The sequence below is a fragment of the Siphateles boraxobius genome, unplaced genomic scaffold (assembly GCF_051911475.1).
Source record: "Siphateles boraxobius isolate OS27281-9 unplaced genomic scaffold, OSU_SipBor_1 63, whole genome shotgun sequence".
In the NCBI taxonomy this organism is placed as follows: Eukaryota; Metazoa; Chordata; class Actinopteri; order Cypriniformes; family Leuciscidae; genus Siphateles; species Siphateles boraxobius.
In genome coordinates this window covers 2,428,411-2,441,943 of record NW_027509190.1, presented here as the reverse complement: position 1 = coordinate 2,441,943, position 13,533 = coordinate 2,428,411, and the positions used below count along the sequence as shown (strand labels likewise).

The window sequence follows — 13,533 nt, the reverse complement described above, 5'->3', positions numbered from 1 at the left end:
AATGACACTAGGTGGGTGCCGAATGACCTTTGTTCTGTTGTTTGTGGAATTTACAGACTGTCACACTGCTTGCAGGGCAGATAATGGGAAGGAGCCATCTTCTAAAAAGCACATCCCTCTCAACAATAGGTTTCTGTAGTGTAGTGGTCATCACATTCGCCTAACAAAATTAGCAGCTTTTTGCCATGTTAAAAACACTGGGCAGACTGTCACACTGCTTGCAGAGCAGAAACAGTGGTTGGATTCTGACAGAAAATTTTAACTTTATGCCACACTAGGTGGGTGCAGCGCTCATTTCCTTTATATGCTTTTTAATAAGGGTGCACCTAAAGATTTATGTCTGCAACCTGAAGACTTGGATGTTTGTTGTTTAATCTCTTTAGAAAAGGACAAAAATAAAACAAATGACCATTGAGGTTTCCTGTACAGTAATATAAAATGTTCGGCCAACAAAATTAGCAGCTTTTTGCCATGTTAAAAACACTGGGCAGACTGTCACACTGCTTGCAGGGCAGATTATGGGAAGGAGCCATCTTCTAAAAATCACATGCACCTCATCAATAGGTTTCTGTAGTGTAGTGTTCATCACGTTCGCCTAACACGCGAAAGGTCCTCGGTTTGAAACCGAGCAGAAACAGTGGTTGGATTCTGACAGAAAATTTTAACTGTTTGCCACACTAGGTGGGTGCAGCGCTCATTTCCTTTATATGCTTTTTAATAAGGGTGCACCTAAAGATTTATGTCTGCAACCTGAAGACTTGTTTCCATAGTGTAGTGGTTATCACGTTTGCCTCACACGCGAAAGGTCCCCAGTTCGAAACTGGGTGGAAACTGTGGGTGTTTTTTGCAAAAATTTCGTATGCGATTTTCTGTTGAGCAGGTCAGTACACTTGCAGGGATGTTTGTAGTTTAATCTCTTTAAAAAAGGACAAAAATAAAACAAATGACCATTGAGGTTCCCTGTGAAGTAATATAAAATGTTCGGTCTGCCAACAAAATTAGCAGCTTTTTGCCAAGTTAAAAACACCGGGCAGTCTATAGTTTCAGTCGCTTTTGAACAAGCGTACCCTAGAAGTGGTGGGACTGACGTCTAAATCAAGTTTCTGTAGTGTAGTGGTTATCACGTTTGCTTTACACGCGAAAGGTCCTCAGTTCAAAACTTGGCGGAAACAAGTGGAGGCATTTTAAATGTAATGCTCCAATTCGCTACAAAACCCTTGCTTTTGAGAGAGGTGAAGGCCATCGTACCAAGGAGCTGTAGGCAGACTGCCATGCCGAATGACCTCTGTTCTGTTGTTTGTGGAATTCACAGACTGTCACACTGCTTGCAGAGCAGATTATGGGATGGAGCCATCTTCTAAAAAGCACATGCCATGATATCACGTTCGCTTTACACACGAAAGGTCTTCAGTTCAAAACTGGGCGGAAACAAGTGGAGGCATGTTAAATATAAATCCTGCAATTCGATACAAAACCCTTACATTTAAGACAGGTGAACGCCATCGTACCCAGGAGCTGTAGGCAGACTGCCATGCCGAATGACCTCTGTTCTGTTGTTTGTGGAATTCACAGACTGTCACACTGCTTGCAGAGTAGATTATGGGAAGGAGCCATCTTCTAAAAAGCACATGTACCTCATCAATAGGTTTCTGTAGTGTAGTGTTCATCACGTTCGCCTAACACGCGAAAGGTCCTCGGTTCGAAACCGAGCAGAAGCAGTGGTTGGATTCTGACAGAAAATTTTAACTGTTTGCCACACTAGGTGGGTGCAGCGCTCATTTCCTTTATATGCTTTTTAATAAGGGTGCACCTAAAGATTTATGTCTGCAACCTGAAGACTTGTTTCCATAGTGTAGTGGTTATCACGTTCGCCTCACACCCGAAAGGTCCCCAGTTCAAAACTGGGCGGAAACTAAGGGTGGTTTTTGCAAAAATTTCGTATGCGATTTTCTGTTGAGCAGGTCAGTATACTTGCAGGGATGTTTGTGGTTTAATCTCTTTAGAAAAGGACAAAAAGAAAACAAATGACCATTGAGGTTTCCTGTACAGTAATATAAAATGTTCGGTCTGCCAACAAAATTAGCAGCTTTTTGCCATCTTAAAAACACTGGGCAGTCTATAGTTTCAGTCGCTTTTGAACAAGCGTACGCTAGAAGAGGTTGGAATGAGATCCAAACCAAGTTTCCGTAGTGTAGTGGTTATCACGTTTGCTTTACACGTGAAAGGTCCTCAGTACAAAATTGGGTGGAAACAAGTGGAGGCATGTTAAATACAAATGCTGCAATTCGCTACAAAACCCTTACTTTTAAGACAGGTGAAGGCCATCGTATCAAGGAGCTGTAGGCAGACTGCCATGCCGAATGACACTAGGTGGGTGCCGAATGACCTTTGTTCTGTTGTTTGTGGAATTTACAGACTGTCACACTGCTTGCAGGGCAGATAATGGGAAGGAGCCATCTTCTAAAAAGCACATCCCTCTCAACAATAGGTTTCTGTAGTGTAGTGGTCATCACATTCGCCTAACACGCGAAAGGTCCTCGGTTCAAAACCGACTAGAAACAGTGGTTGGATTCTGACAGAAAATTTAAACTCTTTGGCACGTTAGGTGGGTGCAGCGCTCATTTCCTTTATATGCTTTTTAATAAGCGTGCACCTAAAGATTTATGTCTGCAACCTGAAGACGTGTTTGTAGTGTAGTGGTTATCACGTTCGCCTCACACGCGAAAAGTCCCCAGTTTGAAACTGGGCGGAAACTGTGGGTGATTTTTGCAAAAAATTCGTATGCGATTTTCTGTTGAGCAGGTCAGTACACTTGCAGGGATGTTTGTTGTTTAATCTCTTTAGAAAAGGACAAAAATAAAACAAATGACCATTGAGGTTTCCTGTACAGTAATATAAAATGTTCGGTCTGCCAACAAAATTAGCAGCTTTTTGCCATGTTAAAAACACTGGGCAGTCTATAGTTTCAGTCGCTTTTGAACAAGCGTACCCTAGAAGAGGTGGGACTGACATCCAAATCAATTTTCCGTAGTGTAGTGGTTATCACGTTCGCTTTACACGCGAAAGGTGCTCAGTTCAAAACTGGGCGGAAACAAGTGGAGGCATGTTAAATATAAATGCTGCAATTCGCTACAAAACCCTTACTTTTGAGACAGGTGAAGGCCATCGTACCAAGGAGCTGTAGGCAGACTGCAATGCCGAATGACCTCTGTTCTGTTGTTTGTGGAATTCACAGACTGTCACACTGCTTGCAGAGCAGATTATGGGAAGGAGCCATTTTCTAAAAATTACATGCACCTCATCAATAGGTTTCTGTAGTGTAGTGGTCATCACGTTCGCCTAACACGCGAAAGGTCCTCGGTTCGAAACCGAGCAGAAACAGTGGTTGGATCCTGACAGAAAATTTTATCTGTTTGCCACACTAGGTGGGTGCAGCGCTCATTTCCTTTATATGCTTTTTAATAAGGGTGCACCTAAAGATTTATGTCTGCAACCTGAAGACTTGTTTCCATAGTGTAGTGGTTATCACGTTTGCCTCACACGCGAAAGGTCCCCAGTTCGAAACTGGGCGGAAACTGTGGGTGTTTTTTGCAAAAATTTCGTATGCGATTTTCTGTTGAGCAGGTCAGTACACTTGCAGGGATGTTCTTGGTTTAATGACCTCTGTTCTGTTGTTTGTGGAATTCACAGACTGTCACACTGCTTGCAGAGTAGATTATGGGAAGGAGCCATCTTCTAAAAAGCACATGCCATGATATCACGTTCGCTTTACACGCAAAGGTCTTCAGTTCAAAACTGGGCGGAAACAAGTGGAGGCATGTTAAATATAAATGCTGCAATTCGATACAAAACCCTTACATTTAAGACAGGTGAACGCCATCGTACCCAGGAGCTGTAGGCAGACTGCCATGCCGAATGACCTCTGTTCTGTTGTTTGTGGAATTCACAGACTGTCACACTGCTTGCAGAGTAGATTATGGGAAGGAGCCATCTTCTAAAAAGCAAATGTACCTCATCAATAGGTTTCTGTAGTGTAGTGTTCATCACGTTCGCCTAACACGCAAAAGGTCCTCTGTTCGAAACCGAGCAGAAACAGTGGTTGGATTCTGACAGAAAATGTAAACTTTTTGCCACGCTAGGTGGTAGCAGTGCTCCTTTCCTTTATCAAGGAGCTGTAGGCAGACTGCCATGCCGAATGACACTAGGTGGGTGCCGTCCAAATCAAGTTTCCGTAGTGTAGTGGTTATCACGTTCGCTTTACACGCGAAAGGTGCTCAGTTCAAAACTGGGTGGAAACAAGTGGAGGCATGTTAAATATAAATGCTGCAATTCGCTACAAAACCCTTACTTTTGAGACAGGTGAAGGCCATCGTACCAAGGAGCTGTAGGCAGACTGCAATGCCGAATGACCTCTGTTCTGTTGTTTGTGGAATTCACAGACTGTCACACTGCTTGCAGAGCAGATTATGGGAAGGAGCCATCTTCTAAAAATCACATGCACCTCATCAATAGGTTTCTGTAGTGTAGTGGTCATCACGTTCGCCTAACACGCGAAAGGTCCTCGGTTCGAAACCGAGCAGAAACAGTGGTTGGATTCTGACAGAAAATTTTATCTGTTTGCCACACTAGGTGGGTGCAGCGCTCATTTCCTTTATATGCTTTTTAATAAGGGTGCACCTAAAGATTTATGTCTGCAACCTGAAGACTTGTTTCCATAGTGTAGTGGTTATCACGTTTGCCTCACACGCGAAAGGTCCCCAGTTCGAAACTGGGCGGAAACTGTGGGTGTTTTTTGCAAAAATTTCGTATGCGATTTTCTGTAGAGCAGGTCAGTACACTTGCAGGGATGTTCTTGGTTTAATGACCTCTGTTCTGTTGTTTGTGGAATTCACAGACTGTCACACTGCTTGCAGAGTAGATTATGGGAAGGAGCCATCTTCTAAAAAGCACATGTACCTCATCAATAGGTTTCTGTAGTGTAGTGTTCATCACGTTCGCCTAACACGCAAAAGGTCCTCTGTTCGAAACCGAGCAGAAACAGTGGTTGGATTCTGACAGAAAATTTAAACTTTTTGCCACGCTAGGTGGTAGCAGTGCTCCTTTCCTTTATCAAGGAGCTGTAGGCAGACTGCCATGCCGAATGACACTAGGTGGGTGCCGTCCAAATCAAGTTTCCGTAGTGTAGTGGTTATCACGTTTGCTTTTCACGCAAAAGGTCCTCAGTTCAAAACTGGGCTTAAACAAGTGGATGCATTTTAAATATAAATGCTACAGAACCCTTACTTTTGAGACAGGTGAAGGCCATCGTACCAAGGAGCTGTAGGCAGACTGCCATGCAGAATGACCTCTGTTCTGTTGTTTGTGGAATTTACAGACTGTCACACTGCTTGCAGAGCAGATTATGGGAAGGAGCCATCTTCTAAAAAGCACATGCACCTCATCAATAGGTTTCTGTAGTGTAGTGGTCATCACATTCGCCTAACACGCGAAAGGTCCTAGGTTCGAAACCGAGCAGAAACAGTGGTTGGATTCTGACAGAAAACTTTAACTCTTTGCCACGCTAGGTGGGTGCAGCGCTCATTTCCTTTATATGCTTTTTAATAAGCGTGCACCTAAAGATTAATGTCTGCAACCTGAAGACGTGTTTGTAGTGTAGTGGTTATCACGTTCGCCTCACATGCGAAAAGTCCCCAGTTTGAAACTGGGCGGAAACTGTGGGTGATTTTTGCAAAAATTTCGTATGCGATTTTCTGTTGAGCAGGTCAGTACACTTGCAGGGATGTTTGTGGTTTAATCTCTTAGAAAAGGACAAAAATAAAACAAATAACCATTGAAGTTTCCTGTACAGTAATATAAAATGTTCGGTCTGCCAACAAAATTATAGGCGGCGAGCTACATAGGCCTACCGTGCACCCCCCCCACCTCCCAACAAAACCATACTTTTCTGAAAGGTCTGGATGTGTAGAATATGAATCTGAATGTTAACATTGAAAATTTTGGGTTGCACTACCTGTTTTAGGCCTGTGAATAGGGAAACCCTAAAAAACGATTTTAAGCGATTTTAACAAGTCGAAATTGGCCTAGTCAATCAGAACTGCTTTTAGGTGACCCATTACACACTCAAGCTTAACATATGATGACTTAGATCAAAGGGCACCCTATACTGCTTCCTGGTAAGTGACTAAAATTAATATAGTTAAGGCCTTATGTTGATTTAATGAGCCCATTTCCTATATACAGCATGCACACACACACGAAGGGCCAATCCCAAAGTGAGCCCTGAGGACTAAGGACTAAAGACTCACAGACTTAATTGATCTCAGGTGCTAAGTGAGTGAGTGTGTGAGACCACATGAGCTCAGATAGGTATAGATGGGATTGGAACAGCACTTCACAATGTTTAATAACAAAGACGTTGCTGACACGTGCACCATCTACGTGTGTCGTGCTGTTGTTTACCTTTGTAATTTCCGGATTTCCCATGCACACAGACACACACTAACTATATACAAAAACTACAAACAGCATGGAAAAGAACTATATACAGCATGCAAGCATGCACCCAGACACACAAACGCACAATAACTATATACTAGAACTACATACAGCATGGAAAATAACTATATACAGCATGCACACACACACACAAATTCACAAGAACTGTATACAGCATGCACACAGACACACACAATAACTATATGCAATAACTACATACAGCATGGAAAAGAACTATATACAGCATGCACACAGACACACAAACGCACAATAACTATATACAAGAACTACATATAGCATTGAAATTAACTATATACAGCATGCACACACACACAAATTCAAAAGAACTATATACAGCATGCACACAGACACACAAAATAACTATATACAAAAACTACAATCAGCATGGAAAATAACTATATACAGCATGCACACAGACACACAAAATAACTAGGCCTATATACAAAAGCTAAAATCAGCATGGAAAAGAACTATATACAGCATGCAAGCATGCACACAGACACACAAACGCACAATAATTATATACAAGAACTACATACAGCATTGAAAATAACTATATACTGAATGCGCACACACACACAAATGCACAAGAACACACATTAACACACAAGACCTATATACATCATGCGCACACACACACACACACACACACACACACACACACACACACACACACACACACACACACACACACACACACACACACACACACACACATGCTGTAAGAGAACTACAGCATACATAGCTTCCCTTTCCCAAAGAAACACTGAACAAATAGTAGGTATAATGACCTACTATTAGGGTAATATGTTTTACCAATCAATAAAATACATGTATATTTCATGCATATGTCAGGTGTAACATGACACTCAAACTGTTTTTCAATCCTGGTCTGACTCAGAGTTGTCATCATCAGATAAGTACTGTTCATCTGTTACGCTATCATCATCTGATTCATCTTCCTCATCCCTGCCACTCACAGATTCAATGATATCTGCCAATTGCTGTGGGAGAACACATCCCTCATACCACAGAGGCTCAATCTTTTGGTCAACCAGTGTCCAACCGTGTCCATTGCAAGCATCAGGGATGTCAGGGTTGGCAATATGGGCCACCTTCCATATTCCAACCTGGTAGTTAACCCTGCTGATGTGTTGCTCTAAACTCCTCCCACATGGGGGGAGTGTAGCCAGGTCCACATTTCTTGAGTGGGCTAGATGCTTGTCATCTTTGGAGCACAGCTCACTCGTTCGCAAGAAACGCAACTCATCAACACTTCGTACTCGTGGTCTACTAAACAGAGCACAGGTGAACTCATTGAGGAGATCAAAGAGATCCCTCGGTACATCCCATGTGTCTCCCAGCCTGGCAAGAGTTTCTCCAAACTTTGGCATCCTAGAGAGGGTTTTCAATGGCCTGACTTTGCCTAACCCCTTGAATGCACTAGTGGTATCACAACCACTGAAGGCGTGAAGTGCCATTAGTTCTGTCAAATGTTGCTGAGAGTAACTACGAGACATTTCACTCACATCAATGAGCCTTTTCTTGTTTCCTGTGCCAGTGTGAAACATAATATTTAAGTCTGACATTGCCAGAGCATAGTGTAACAAGATGAAAAATATGTCAGTATCAGGACTCTTAACGACAACATTGCTGTAGTTGTTGTCTCTGGCAAAGTCACAGTAGAGAATGACTCTAGAATCTGTCTCTTCTTGGGTAGACTTAAGGCTCAGGACTTCTGTTCTGCATGTTGAGCTGCCATCTTCAGACGTTAGCAGATATGCTGTTCCTTCACAGGTTATGATCACTTGTCTCCCATGTAGCTTCCTGGCATATGAGTCTTCACTCCAAAGGCGGATGAGTAGTGCAATAAATTGTTGCTTGTTTTCATCATTGGCGAGGAACTGTTTCCAATCTGCTGGCCTTTTGGTATTTTCACCTTTTATGATAAGCTTTTGACCACAACCCCTCCTCTGTCTTTCCATTGTTTTCACAGAATTGGGGAAGTAACTATCTGTGCTGAACACAACATTGCCTGTCTTTGGCATCATGTCAAACACCTTACTGCATATCTGTTTGAAGCTGCCTGGTACCTCCTTCAAGAAGTAAAAGTAGGCATTTCCATCAATAATTACAAGAGTTTGATCTGTGGATGGTAGGGCAGCATCATTGATGTCTTTTACCAGGTAAGCAAATGACTTTGACTTATCTGTTTTGGACAAGAAACCATCAGCAGTGCCTATACTGTACGGCACAGGAGTCAAGGGGTACGTGAGTAGTTCCCTCATGTCCAATTGTAGACCTTGCTGTTGGGACTTCATGAACAACTGGAAAGCAATGTTCCCTTGCTGCTGATACTGTATTACTTTGTGTGTTGTTGTTGTAACTTTGCTCTTTTTGTTCATGTCCGTGAAGGTTTTGAGGCCAAGGCGCTTGATAGGCTCAAAGAAGTCACAACCTTTTTCCAGGCGTGTCGCAATAAAAATATCCTTGGCAACCTTGCCTGCTTGTTCAGCTCTCAAAACATCTCTTTGGACCTCAGCAGATACTGCAGCATCAGAAGAAAGAATAAACAAGTTGTCAGTGCTTCCCAACTCAAAAGGGTTAAGGAAGCTCTCCACTGCCTCAATTGTTTTTCTCACCAACTTTTCACTCCTCAACATCTCAGCTGGACGAAGCTCATTATGCTTGGTTTCTGCAGCTGTTCCAGACAGCATGTCAGCCATACTGAGGGTTGCATTAACATACTGAGATCTAGCATGGGTTGTTCGTACCCAACGTTGGTAGGCATCATAATTTGTCAGAATTCCTGACACACCAAAAGCATTTCCACCAGCACCCCCATGAGATTTAGCATGTCGCATGAAGGTCTCCTCCATAGTTTTATCTACGGCGCAGCGGTTACCTGGAATGAAGGAACGTGCAACGCTAATAGCCCCTCTTTTCAACAACTCTGTGGCTCCAGGATGTGACACTTCAATGTTCGCAATGAATATGGAGAAGTAAGAGAGATATCTGGCATAATTCTGGCCTCCAAAGCTGAAAAACAGGTCTGCCATAAGGTGCAAACACTGAGCATAAAGGGGAAAATCATTATGTTTCACTGCATGGATGAGAGACAGTACCAACCAGATGTGGTCCATGTAAGATGTCCACAGCTGTGCTGTCTTCCCTAGATGTCCAGCTTTTACACTCTCTCGAAACTGTTGATATCCTTCGATGTACTTCTGCAGTGGAACATCATTCCTTGTTGCATCTAAGGCTTCTTTAGAAGGAGCTTTCAGCAGTTCATCTAGTATCCCCTTTGATCCCTCTGGTAATTGAGAGAATACTTCTTTCTCTCCAATACTTGTGAGGTATTGTGATAGGAGAAGTCTTTCAAGACATTCCAATACTGTCTTATGACAGTGTAGTGATCTGTCATAATGTTTACCAGTAAGGACACCTTGAAGAGAACCTAATGCAATCAGCCCAGCTTCCAACAAGATATCAGAGAGACCCGATCCATCCATTTTCTTGCCCACCATCTTCAGATATGCGCAAGCCAGATGAAATGTACCAATCAATATTATGTGTTTATCATACCTAGATTGATCATTCCAAATCAGGGGATATGCTTTCATGCATACCCCCAAGTCGAATGTTGTAACAACATACTGTTGTTGGATTTCTGCTGTTGCCTCCTCAGCATATCGAAGGCATTCTTTTACTGTCTTGTAGTCTGTAATTGGGCTTGGAATAACAGGGTAATAATCAATAGTTGTCAGACTTTCAGGGGTTCGTCCTGACATTGTGATGAAACCTGTCCATCCTGGAAATTGTTGATCTGATTTGCTGCATGCTGTACGGATCAAGACCCACAGAAAGTGCTTCATGGTAGCATCTTGAAGAGCCCTCTCACCATCAGGAATTACTCTTTGGTGTATGGTTATTTGAGGACTTTTCCGTTGTGTAATATAGCAGTCAGGAAGAGCTTCAGCTGACCCCTGCTCAAAAGAACGTCGTTTTGTTTTCCTGGAAGTGGATGGAATATCGATACGGACTCCGCCATGATTCTCCGGCTTGCCTTCTATGTCCTGTAACATAATGCCATGTGCAGTGTGAATTGAATCCATTCCAGTTAAGTTGTTGAGCAACTGATCAAAATTATCAAATTCTGAGTGGAAAATGGAAGGGGCTCCTGGTGATCTAATGATTTGTGTAGACAAAAGACTGGATGTCTCAGCCACAGCCTCAGCAAGTGCAGTTTCCAGTTCAAGGGAGAATGTATAATTCTCTGAATGGCCCAATCGATTAAATAGGGTAATTCATTTTTCACTCCTGAAAAGGTGTCTAAGTGTCATGCATATAAGCATATGCTTTGGAAGTTTCCATTCTCCATTTGTTGTGGCGCGACATATGTCTTGCCCTATTGAATTTACAAGCCTGTTCATTTTGGAGCTTTGTGATTTTGGTTTGCCACATATCACATGACACAGAAATGTCTCCAAATTAGATGGAATTACAATGTTCATGCTTACAAGATCATGGGCAGAGGGTGGCCATCTCAACTCATCAGCTTTTGCAAAGCTTTCCAGAATCTCCTCATGTAGATAATGGCCAGTCTCCTGGATCATGTCTTTGGAACCAAGTTCATATGCACACTGCACTAGGTTTGTAATGTCACTTTGTGAGTTGTACACAATGTATGTCGAGAAACGGCCTTTTTTGTTTAGCTTGCAGAATGCCACCTTTTCCTTGTATTGTCCATGTGTTTCTAGCTTAGCTTTGAGCTTTTCCCCACGCAATTTGGGATTGGGGAAGTTTGTGCATTCCAGATGAGCTATGTAGATTTTGGTCAGATCAGTCAATTTCATCATTTTGTTGCTGCCGATGATTTCCTTGTCAATTACTCGAGATACAGCACCAAATGCCTCACCGTGAGCTTCTACTAGTTGGATTTGTTTGGCCTTGTTTTCTGTGCTTGCACTTCTCCATTTTTCTAAATTTTGTGTATATTGGACTCTACAGGATTTGTGGTATTTAGCTTCTGTAGCAAATAGATCCTTTCCTCTAATTCTGTGAAGCAAATTTTCATCAAATTTTTGTTCTGCAACTTTGAGGACTGTTCTCTACCCATCACACTCAAACTCTCTTAACCCCTCAGTCGTCCATATCCCTTTATTTTTTACCTTCTTCCGTGTAATTGAGTTGCAGAATATACAGTCAGGTGTGAAGAGCACCTTGTCACCAGTTGAGGCCCTCTGACTTTGCCTTGAACTTGCTGCTAATAGTTCAGGCTTCTGGTCGAGTCTTTTGAGATTCATGGTGAATCTTTGGTAGCATTCTCTGTGATATCCATCACCTTCTGTAAGGGTGTCTGGTGTAAGTTCACAGGTTACAGTCATTCTGTGAGCAGATTCCAGTGGTTCAGCTAATCTCTTGTCACGTATTTCTTTCATTCTGGCTAATCTTGCATCAGAATCTGCGTTTGCCCATAATTGCACGAGTGGTCCATATACAAGACCAGGGACATGCACAATGCATCTGGACTTTGGTTTTGTCCCATGACATCCCCTATGCCTTGAAGGACCTGCAGTCACTTGGCCCACTGACTCATGTCTTGACTCAGACATAACTGAGCAGTTCAGCTATGTTGAAGAAACCAACTATATAACCGACTAGATTATCTATGTGTATGAGATATGTGTGTGTGTGTGTGTGTGTGTGTGTGTGTGTGTGTGTGTGTGTGTGTGTGTGTGTGTGTGTGTGTGTGTGTATGTATAAGCTACTGGACGTCTAAAATTTCCCTTTGGGATGAATAAAGTATATATCTATTAATCTATCAAATGTCATTTAAAATAATTAAAAACAAATATTTAAAGTAAGCATCAATGTAGTGTAGTAAGACGGGTCAATTATATTAAATTGTAAACTAAAATATCAAACATCGAGCAATTCAGTGAAACAAATTTCTTGCTGTATAGGCAGAGGATGCAGACTTGGAGAATCTGTCTGTGTGAGTAAGAACAGTCTTTCAGGACGGTCTTTATATACCTGTCTGACACAGAGGAAACTATTAATGAAAATTCAACAAATATCTTATTTTGTCATTGGATGAACAACCCAGACAGGTTTCTGATTTGTCAATGAAATGACTTGTGAGCCACACACCTTTGATGGAAAGGGTAATGAGGGTTGGAATGTTAGCACGTTAGCATATTAACTGATACTATGGAAATGGACCTTGATCGATTATATCCATACAAGGCCTTAACTATATTAAATAAAAAATAATTAAAAACAACTATTTAAAGTAACTATCAATGTAGTGTAGTAAGAGTATTGGGTAACCTAAAAGCTGTTCTGATTGACTAGGCCAATCTCGACGTGTTAAAATAGCTTAAAATCGTTTTTTAGGGTTTCCATATTCAGGGCTAAAACAGGTAGTGTATCCCAAAAATGTCAATGTTAACATTCAGATTCATATTCTACACATCCAGACCTTTCAGAAAAGCATGATTTTGTCAGGGGAGGGGGTTGGGGTGTATGATAGGCGAATCTAGGTCGTGGCCTATGCATGAAATGGGCTCATTATATCAACATAAAGCCTTACCTATGTTCATTTTAGACACCTACCAATAAGCAGCATGGTAGATATTTGACCTAAGTCATCATATGTTAAGTTTGAGTGTGTATTGGGTCCCCTAAAAGCTGTTCTGATTGACTAGGACAATCTCGACGTGTTAAAATCGCTTACAATCGTTTTTTAGGGTTTCCCTATTCACAGGCCTAAAACAGGTAGTGCAACCCAACATTTTCAATGTTAACATTCAGATTCATATTCTACACATCCAGACCTTTCAGAAAAGTATGGTTTTGTTGGGAGGTGGGGGGGGGGTGCACGGTAGGCCTATGTAGCTCGCCGCCTATTAGCAGCTTTTTGCCATGTTAAAAACACTGGGCAGTTTATAGTTTCAGTCGCTTTTGAACAAGCGTACCCTAGAAGAGGTGGGACTGACGTCCAAAACAAGTTTC

General features: G+C 42.1%; 7 non-coding genes across 7 annotated transcripts; all 7 read left to right on the top strand.

Annotated features, from left to right (window-relative positions):
- The first annotated feature begins 760 nt into the window (after window positions 1–760).
- trnav-cac (transfer RNA valine (anticodon CAC)) lies at window positions 761–833 on the top strand. The gene has a single exon. It is a non-coding gene; the product is annotated as a tRNA-Val (tRNA).
- A 2,475-nt stretch (window positions 834–3,308) lies between these two features.
- Window positions 3,309–3,381, top strand: trnav-aac (transfer RNA valine (anticodon AAC)). The gene has a single exon. It is a non-coding gene; the product is annotated as a tRNA-Val (tRNA).
- A 123-nt stretch (window positions 3,382–3,504) lies between these two features.
- trnav-cac (transfer RNA valine (anticodon CAC)) lies at window positions 3,505–3,577 on the top strand. Its single transcript has one exon. It is a non-coding gene; the product is annotated as a tRNA-Val (tRNA).
- Window positions 3,578–4,225: 648 nt separating this feature from the next.
- Window positions 4,226–4,298, top strand: trnav-uac (transfer RNA valine (anticodon UAC)). The gene has a single exon. It is a non-coding gene; the product is annotated as a tRNA-Val (tRNA).
- A 214-nt stretch (window positions 4,299–4,512) lies between these two features.
- Window positions 4,513–4,585, top strand: trnav-aac (transfer RNA valine (anticodon AAC)). Its single transcript has one exon. It is a non-coding gene; the product is annotated as a tRNA-Val (tRNA).
- A 123-nt stretch (window positions 4,586–4,708) lies between these two features.
- Window positions 4,709–4,781, top strand: trnav-cac (transfer RNA valine (anticodon CAC)). Its single transcript has one exon. It is a non-coding gene; the product is annotated as a tRNA-Val (tRNA).
- A 666-nt stretch (window positions 4,782–5,447) lies between these two features.
- trnav-aac (transfer RNA valine (anticodon AAC)) lies at window positions 5,448–5,520 on the top strand. Its single transcript has one exon. It is a non-coding gene; the product is annotated as a tRNA-Val (tRNA).
- Window positions 5,521–13,533: the final 8,013 nt, after the last annotated feature.